Source organism: Ornithodoros turicata, unplaced genomic scaffold (assembly GCF_037126465.1).
Source record: "Ornithodoros turicata isolate Travis unplaced genomic scaffold, ASM3712646v1 Chromosome32, whole genome shotgun sequence".
NCBI classification, from domain to species: Eukaryota; Metazoa; Arthropoda; class Arachnida; order Ixodida; family Argasidae; genus Ornithodoros; species Ornithodoros turicata.
The window spans coordinates 798,355-808,264 of NW_026999357.1; the positions used below are offsets into that span (position 1 = coordinate 798,355).

General features: G+C 44.3%; 1 non-coding gene across 1 annotated transcript; it reads right to left on the reverse strand.

The window, feature by feature from the left end:
* Window positions 1–9,124: 9,124 nt before the first annotated feature.
* Window positions 9,125–9,197, reverse strand: Trnaa-ggc (transfer RNA alanine (anticodon GGC)). Its single transcript has one exon. It is a non-coding gene; the product is annotated as a tRNA-Ala (tRNA).
* Between the last annotated feature and the right edge of the window lie 713 nt (window positions 9,198–9,910).

Consider the following 9,910-nt stretch of genomic DNA (forward strand, 5'->3'; position numbering starts at 1 on the left):
TCAGCGGTCCAGGAAAGTAATGAGGAGAGAGGAGCCAGCAGTGCCGTCCGGTGCGCACGCGCACGCTTGCTCGGCGGAAGGATACGGTCCACGCGGTTTTGCTGTCTCGTCAGAATGATGCCGTTCACTGGACTTTTAGTGGGTGATTTTGCGTACTCACATTTCATGCTTTTTTATAAAAACGATCTATCAATTCCTGAAACATATCGGGAGAAAGTAAATGGAACGTTTTTTTGTTTTTTTTGAAATGGCTATAGAAGTTTAATAAAAACCTGTCCAAAGAGGCAGGGGAAAAATTGTGTATTTTTTTCATGTTCATGACGTCGCCGTAAAATACATACGACATGTGTGAGAAACCTAATAACATTATTCTGTTCATCCCGTCTTCCTCTTTATTGTGAAATCACCGCGTCAAAATCTGCGCGATAGTTACCGAGAAAAAGCATAAGACATGTTCCATACGAAATACATTGGGACGGAGAGCTGGTATGCCCCCTTAAGGCAGAACTTTGGCGTTTTGAAGAGAAGGTCTGTGAGGTGCGACGACAGATGCACACTTGCAGGATTGACGGAGAGAGTTCATGAATGGACGTGCTCTTCACGGCGTTTCACAGCAGGTTTGCGAACCGAGCGATGGAGGACTGACCGAAGAGAAGCGAATTCTTTTTCTTGACAACGCTGCCAATCGGAAAGTTCTTGGGTATGCCAAAAGTGTGAGCATCCTACCGACGGGAAATTGAAGTTTTTATATTTGACCTTACACTGCTGGCAATATGGTGCTTCAAGTAAAAAACCCCTTCTGCCAAGGAGTTGCCATTCTAAGTTGGTGAAAAATAGTTTGATAAATTCCTTGATAATCAGTGCCCTGACCAAGTCTTACTCCAAATCGTGTTCAATGCTGTCAAGCTACAGACCGCCAAGTTACAAAGAGCAGGCTATGAGATTAAGCTAATCCAGCACAATTTACTTGCACCGTTTCAAGTTCGCCCGAAATGTTTAATGGAAGAAAAAGAGAAAAAAATGCAGTAGTTCCGTACTACCACAAGATATCACATAATTTGAAGGCTATGTCGAAGGAGATGGGGGTCCGTCTCCTCTCTAGGAACAACTTCAGGTTAGATCGTTTAACGCCTTTGGTCAACCACTATGGTCCCAGACGGCGGTGCTGGCGTGGGAACGAGACAGGGGAAAACGTCTTTTGAGAGAAGCATTGGCCATACAGAGTGTGGATAATTGTATTAGTGTGTCGTCTGTATCTATCCACCCGGCCTTCAAGCGACCCCGGCCTCTGACCTTCCTTCAACTCACTTTGTCCTCAATTCCATATTCCCCCTCTCTCTGTCTTCCCACGCACCATCTACATGTTCATGAAGTTCGTTATTATATATTAAACGTCTTGCTGGTTTTGAGCCCTCGTGTTAGTGTTTGTTTACGTGTCTTGATCGCTCAGGCTTGCCTATCATGGCAATATGGAGCCTTTGTGTCAACTTTCAGCCAATATGGGGAAAATCCTGGCAATGCTTCGCCTTTGTGGGTCAATATTCTGTGCTTCCTGAGGACGTTCGTGGCTGCCTGCTGGCGTGGTTGCCTGCTTGGTTGCCTGCTGAGAACACGCGCAATACATGTGACAACACTTTTTCAGTACAGCCTGGTTGCTCAATATATTTAAGAGAAATACTAAGAAGCTGAGGCTGAATATAAAAAAATGAGAGGCTCAGCGAAACTGAAGTTCGAAAATGATCAGCCGAACCATCCACTACCGCCAGAACGCGGTCGAACAAGTTTGGATATCGATGGGTGGATGCCACATCCCAGACTGCCCCACCACCGCCACACCAACGCAACTGCCTCAACTAGCCTTGGCTACGATCCTCGACTGAAGCACACTGTGACAAAATCCGTAGCCAACGGAAGCTCCGGAGCAAGCGTTGCCAATTGGTTTCGAAATTGCGCCTGCTTTCACCAGCTAAAAATACGCTACGTTCCCTCGACTGATTCGGTATGCCTTCCCACAGAGAAATTAGAGCTCCGTCCAGCTCCTTCCTCAGTTCCTCTTTTGGTCTTCCTCCCCGCCTTTCCTTCTAACCTCTATCCGTATGGTTTAGCTGGCCTTCAAGAAAGCCACCTTTGTCGTTATGTGCAGTGATTGTTACTGAAAAGAACATTGTGTGAGCATCATCATCGTCGTCATCACTGCCTCTGACATTTCATCACTTTCACCGTGGCGTTCATAAAAGCGATGAACTAGGCCACTAGACTTCATAGGCCAGAATCGACGCATCGACATGTACTAGCTCTTTAATTCGACCCTTTACGAACCTAAAGTCTTAATGCTATCTTCTATAACGTCTAACTTGAATAAAAGTCGGCCATGGTAGCACGCCTGCTGTTCACACCTTTATTCATCGATATATGACCTGGCCAAATGAAGATATCATCTGGACCACCACTGTGTCATCACGCGACCAGCTGGGCGACACCGTCATTAATTTTTTGTGTGCCTGACATGGCGCGGTCGACAGGAGTTCCACTCTATTACAGGGCAAGATGGTTCCATATTCAGTCGGTTCCGATTCCCTGCGACATCTATTTTGTACAGTTCAGTACTCACTGTTGTGTTCACCTCCTTTTCGGAGCAGAATATAATTTTCGCGCGCTTGTCTCCTACATTTTTCTCCTCGCCGCGGAACACCATCTAAGGCTGATTAGCAATATATGCGAGTTTAACGTGACGAATTTACGTCATTTTATGGCTTCGATCACGGATGATTGTGTTAACAAGAAGTTAGTTTTCATTTTCTACATTAATCTTCAAGTTCGGTGGAACGCTTTGCCACTGAAGTCTCTCAGGAAAATCAGTCGCTCTACCAAGACAAGCTCGTACTACCTATTACCGAGCTAATGCCTTTCATAAAACGCCTGCTGTTCCATACCTTTATCCATCACTATCAATCTTGGTCAAATGTTGATATAATCTGGACTGCCGCTTTTGTCATTACCGGCCGTCAGTGACTGGCCAGTCTTCCATTTTTTGTCCCTCGAAGTTCCCCGCTTATTGTATTCCTTACTGTTTTCATTCATTGGTGATTAAATATTGAACGATTTCCGTTCCTGCAGGATGTATTTCGGTTGTTTTTGTGCCTCAGCTCTTTCGGTGTCGGGCTCCGTTCTCGTTTCTGTTCCCGATTTTGGTAAGACGAATGAAAATACATTTTTGTTTCTGTTTCGGTTTCTGGTGTTAGTAACGAAACCATTATCGTTTCTGTTTCTATTTTTGTTTCCGATGAAATTCAGGTAGATACCGTTCATAGTTTCAGCATCTGTTTCCCGTCACAATCCCTGGTTGCGTGGCACGAAACAGAAAAATGTTCGAAGGTTCATGATTCATATAGCCGCGGAGATGCATTTTGTACTCAAATAGCGCACAATACACGACGGGAAAGTCATTGGCTATCCAAGTGAGTTTGGACAACGTCGCATGTCTTCATGTACAGTTCTACGTATATCACATGTATGTTTATTTTTGCCAAGGAAAAAACAAAGAGAATTCGCGTGCCGATGCTTTCATTTCAACGACACAGCTGAAATGACGATGGGTCTAAAGTTGAATAACTCTCATACGATTCACGTTATTGGACCGCGATTTGGATTCAGACACAGGCGTTCATCTATGTGTACGTCCATGGTGCGATCTGTTTAATGAACGCAACAACACAGCGCAGCAACCATCGACGACACAACATAGGCGCTGAGTAACAGCTGAAGTTTATGCTGTGCACCGCAGGAAAATAAAAGGGTAATGGGAGGGAACAAGGGAATACAGGGCACATTGGCTACACAGGAGAAGCCTCTAGATAGGCAATCTCCAGTAGTTGAAGCTCAATGCAAAGTGCACTGACAGCTTTCTTTTCTGTCACGCATCGTGAGAGATTCGAATATCGCTCTAGTGCACTGATCTCTCTGTCTGGCGAAAACCCGAGTGCTCCCTAATATAGGTCAGTAGCCAGATGCTCCTGAGTGCAGCGCCAAATTGTTTTATGTCCCTGATTTTAGAGATGTAGCATGTTACATAAGCCTATCATTAAGGTACCTCCCCGTCTGGCTTCCGCACGAATTGTCACAGGTCACCGGAATGTCATAATGGACAAAGTCGCTCTACTTTCCGTGCTAAACAATAATCGTTTCTCCTTTTTTTCCTACAGCTGTGCTTCTTGAAGAAATGTGGAAAGAAATACAGCGAGATAAAAGCGCTGTCCCGTCGTAACTGGAACCTACCAGACAGCCATTACGACGAAATGCATGCCTGTGCTAAATATCCATGACATGACGTTCATCTGCTCCAGATTACCTGGTTGTGTCGTGCTTGGTACTTCGATTCGACTAAGTGGCTGCTGCCGCTGTCTTGTGTTCAATATTGCTGTTCAATATGTCACTCTATAACAGATTGATGCTCATTTGCCACTTGTGCGATAATTGTTCAAACTGTGCTACAAGAGCTATAACGTGAGGTTGCGTAAAGTTGGAGGCAACTCAAAACGCGGCTGATTCTTGGATGGTTATCCTACATCACGCGCTCTGAGTGCCGTCAAACTACTTTGCAAGTGTAGGTTATCCGGATGGTTTTAAATTTGGTTTGCGAATGTCAAGGCGAACGACAGGACAGAGATAACCATGACACATTACGCGTTTTAAATACGCAATAACACTTGTCACTTGTACACCTGGTTCGGTTGGGTTAGGTTAAAGGGAGACTCCGCAAGGATTTTTTTTTTTTTTTTTGTAAAGGTGAGCATCACACCGAACACGGAGCACTTCTCGATGCCGAATACAACAAACTAATGCTTTTTGCGCTGGTAGTTAATTCGTAAATGATGACAATGACAATGACAATGATGATGACCGAAATGCGAAGAGCAATAGAAAAAAAACAAGTTCCGTACTAGGGTGTTTCGTCCGGAGCAGGATACTATGACGTCACCCACCAGCATTATCGTCCGCTTGGAAACCTGTGTTCTCCTCGGATGACGTCAGCAGTAAGGTGGACTAGTGTTAGTGGTCTATGCGAAGCATTGCAGGCGTGTACCCCTCGATTCAAGCCGGGCACGTGATCTTTGACAAAATGCGATTGCCGCACACAAAGCGTTTTTTTTTTTCGAACTACGACGACCTCAGTGTTCCAGTGTGTGGCTATTTTCAGTGTAGAAGTTTTTTTTTTTTTTTTTTCAAAGCAGCTTGCTTGTGCAGCTCACAAAGCAGCTATTTCATGTGACCGTGTCAGAAGACTCAACGTGCTAGATCGCGGTTTTACTAGTGGAATAGTTTTGCGCCCTGATAACAGGTACCCTTCACAAACTTATTGAGTGGTTCATTGCACTTTTTTTCTTCCTCTGAGCTTTTTGCTTCGTCATGGAGGACAAAAAGTGTAAGTGTCCCACTTACGTACGTCCATGCATAGATTATGAACCGTGCACTTGTTTATTGAGACTATTTGTGTCAGAGTCGAACCAATCTGAAACGAACACTGTTACTAACAGTCACTCACCCTGACGGGAGGACATCACGTTCCACGTGACCTTCCGACGCCACTCGCTCAAACGTCGCCCACCTACGCATTGCTGATGAAGGCCCAATAAGGCCGAAACAGCTGTCCAATGCTGGTGTGGCGACGTATTTTTCCTCAACTGTTACTAACCGTTATTTTTGGCCGAGCCGAAACTGCACCAAACCGCAACCGTAAACGCCGTTTTGGAGCTGAACTAGAACTGAACCGTTGCGCGGTTGCGCAACTTTGAAGGTTGCGCGTGAACATAAAAACACATTTTTCTTTTTCTTTTGATTAATTACTGCAGTGACCCGCTTCGGCGGGAGATTTTTCTCTAAAAGATGTCCACTGAAGGTGCCAAAGGGGTAGTAGCCACATCGAAAGCGACGGCGCCATGAATAATGTTTTTGCGTGAAATTCATTTGAATTTTTATTTAAATAATGACCGCCTCCCACTCATTCAGCGCAGCTTGTAGGAGGGGTCAGACAGATACTTAACAAATGAACATTCTTATAAAAAGATAAACATATGTAATTATATAAGAATACAAATATACAAGTTCTTCGATTGGTGCACCGGTTCGCGAATTTAACTGAAACATCCGATATATTGCTCTCCTCGCTGAGGGGGATGGCAGTCCCTCCATGGCACCGTCACTGCTAGCAGATAACAATGTTTATCTTTCGTCATGAAAAGAGTTGACGGCGTCCGCCGCGATGAGCTATTTCTGTCAACGATACTTTAGGTGGTCATGCTTAACCTTCATAGACATAAGCCGTAAGCATAAGTAAGCATAAGTAGTCAGCCGTTGAGCCGTTTGTTTGCGATGGGATAATGTATCAATTGTCTCTGTTGTAAATGTGATGATTGTTATTGAATGAAGTTATGCGGTGTTAAACTTTGTTAAAGATTGTTTGTGTAACGTTAATGTTGTATGCTGATGATCAAAAATAGTGGAGGCCTCACTCAGACAATCCATCTTCCTTAAATGCGTGATATACGGATGATGAACTGCCAGCTTCTCCGCGCAGACTGAAAAACATCCAAGTTGGCTTCGTGAGCCTTATTCTTGTCATTGAAGCTCGCGCATACCGACATTAACGTACTGGTTGAGATAACATACAGATAATGCACAGAAAACATATTTCAGAAACTGCATGTATGTGTGGCATTTGCGGGGCTCTCTGCCCTGGTCAAGGTGAAACACAGCGCATGCAAGAAAGAATACATACTCTTGAGCTAATGGCTCAGAAGCTGTCACGTGACGATTAGTTCGGCGGAAATCTGGTGATTCAGTCGCGCGCGATCGAGACAGATGTGGAACCATCTAGTAGCGAGAGTACTATCCATCGCTCAGCACACCTCTAATTCTAGTTCACTATATCAGAAGTGTGTTTATCTGAGCGACCTATAGCTTCACAGAGAAGCTCGCTTTGTAATAAATATACGCAGTTCTGGAACGAGATATTTTCGATATACCACATCCTTTGTCGTGATTTCGTTGCTGAGTCAGGAGGACAGGCGACAAGCCGAGGACAAACGGCAGAGGACAATAAGAATGTACGCGTGTGTGCACTGCCGCGCATTTTAGTATTTCAGATCTGCCGCTCAACGTAAGCAACTACGAAGGAAGTCCACCCTGTAAGCAATGTTTCAAGCTTAGCTGTGTAAACGTAGTGTAGTATTTGGTGCAATTGCCTTGCAATAAAGCTTCGATATCAATCAGAGTTGATGGCTGATTATCACCTTGACTGTTTGGTAGTGCTAGCAAATCAGCAAGTGAGCTGAGGTCAATGCAACCGGCACGTCCCGTGATGATAATGAAAGGGCGCAGACTAGCTGGTTCATACTGACGACCTGAGCAGACAACGAGGAGCAAATAACAGATGAGTTCTCAGACAAGGAACAAAATTTTAGTGGTACCCAAGGCTTAGTCTCCGGGGAGAAGGAATGTGCAGAAAGGATGGGTTGCTGATTCAATAGCCACGTGTAGCTGTCTTAAGTCATTTTCTTGGTTTTCTGGTTGTTTTCAATGGTATAAATCGGACGTGCAATAACTCGTACCTTTTTTGGCATGAATTTATACCCCCGCCTAAGGCATATACTGTCTATACCTTCATGGAAGTATACCTCTGGTGATATATAAATTATACCTCGACAAAGGTATATATAAATATATAGGGGATATACAAACTATACCTCCGTGGAGGTATACATGAACACCTTAGGGGTGCATAAACTATACCTTTGCAAATGGATATATGAATACCCGAGGGTATATAAACGATATCTTGGCGAAGGTATATATGCACACCTTAGACGTGCATAAATTATACCTCTTCGAGCGTGTGCATTATTCCCCTTGGGGCGTACAAAATGGTGCGTAACATGCTGTACGTAACATGGGGTGTTCCATGGTGTACATGAGATATGCTTGGGATGTGCCTTGACAACCACTTGTTGTTACGTGCATCAGCGTTGATATATGCTTGTGCAGTACCTTATTTTATACGGTTGCTTGAACACCAAAACGCACGAATCATGTATCATTGATCGATGGCAAGCACAAACTACAAAACGTAATTGGCAACTTGACAAGAATATTTATTTTGTTGTCATAAAATGGTTTCCAAAGGTAATGAATTCCAAACATTTTACCCATGGTTTTGTTTCGGAGAGCCCAGCAAGCGCTATCTCAATAAATGTTAATGTGTTAAGTGCCTTCATAGGGTAGACATGTAATAATCCAAAAGGTAGCAAAAAAGCAGGAAGGGCTTGTGCTGCTCCGTCACATGCGCAGACCAGCTGCCTGTCAACATAGAGCTCGTAGCTGCGGTGTTTCTCCAGGATGACTGGATGAAGCGGTAGGACGTCGCTTTGAAATTATTGTATTACACAGTATAGCACAAAGAAAGATATGGTAATGAAAGCAGGTGACATTGTGGGTCTCCATTGCTAAATAAAGTTTGAAATAAATAGCACACACCTTAGTGAATAGTGTATCCGTGCTATCTCCACAGCGCAGCGCAATTGCAGCAACTGTGTCATCTGAAAGTCATAAAGCGAGCCGGCAATTGGTTTTACATTTACGACTTCAGCATAAATATTGTAAGTGCATATACCATGCTATGCGGTCAGAAAAAGAAAGAGTTCAAGTGTCCCAACACACGAATATGCTTGTGTTCGCTGCCGTGACATGAATGTGTGGGGTAAGATCAATTTGTTTGGCACAGAAAACAAAAGGCGAATATAGATAACGCAGCTGGTACTGGGTAGTGTTGAATGTTTCAGAAACTATGTTGTCAGTAGCTACCATGTCAAAACTCAGACGTACATCAGTATATGCGCTGTGCAAGCTAATAGAATACAGCCATGAAAGACAGTGGGATAGTTGGTATAGGTAACTCATAATCAAGCGCACAAACACACGGACGAAGGCCAGAAGACAACACTAGCGCACTGTTCTAACAAGACATAAACTGATGTTCTGAGGCTGGAACAACATAGAGGGGACAGATACAAACAAAGCCTCAAATTGCCTAAGAAATCAACGATGAAAGATGAAAGTCACTGAAAAGGTTAGCCAGCTGTAGGGATCGAACCCACATCCTCTGGATTGCCGGTCCAGGGCTCTACCAATTGAGCTAAGCTAACACGCCTCTCCAGCGACTTTCGGGGTGCGTCATCTGAAGGGACGACAAACCAGCCACTCACTCTCACTCACCCTCCTTTCACTCTTACATTTTTGCTCACTCATACACACATTCATACGACGGAAATCGACGCAAGCGGCACCTGTTGAACAAGAGATAAACTGATGTTCTGAGGCTGGAACAACATAGAGGGGACAGATACAAACAAAGTGACTTTCATCTTTCAGCACTGTTCTAGTTGTTCGTCTGCGTGCCTTCGTCCGTGTGTGTTTGTGCGCTCCTGACTATGACTTTTTTGTGGATGTCCTACAGTGAGCATTATGAGCGTGAACACCGAGCGGAGGGTAAATGACTTCGTGCCCGCCATTCAGAAGGTCGCAAATACATAAAAGTAACATTAAAACACGACATCGCCGCTCTTGACCGATTTCTTGTCCAAATCGTGCACTGGGCGCCGCCAGAAGTCGCGTGCGAGGCCGTTTACCACACACTTGGTGTTCCCTGAATGCTCACGGTAGTACCTATGCAAAACAAATTACGCTTACCTGTATACTGTACACTAGTGATATCCTCTTCACTTCCATGTTCATTAATGAAGGCTGTTACGGTCGTCAACCCACTCGGGATTGGCATAACCAGTTTCCTCTCTGTATTTCGAACTCCAATAAGGCCTGGAATCAGAGAATACACATTGTTGTAACTGAGGAAAGAGCT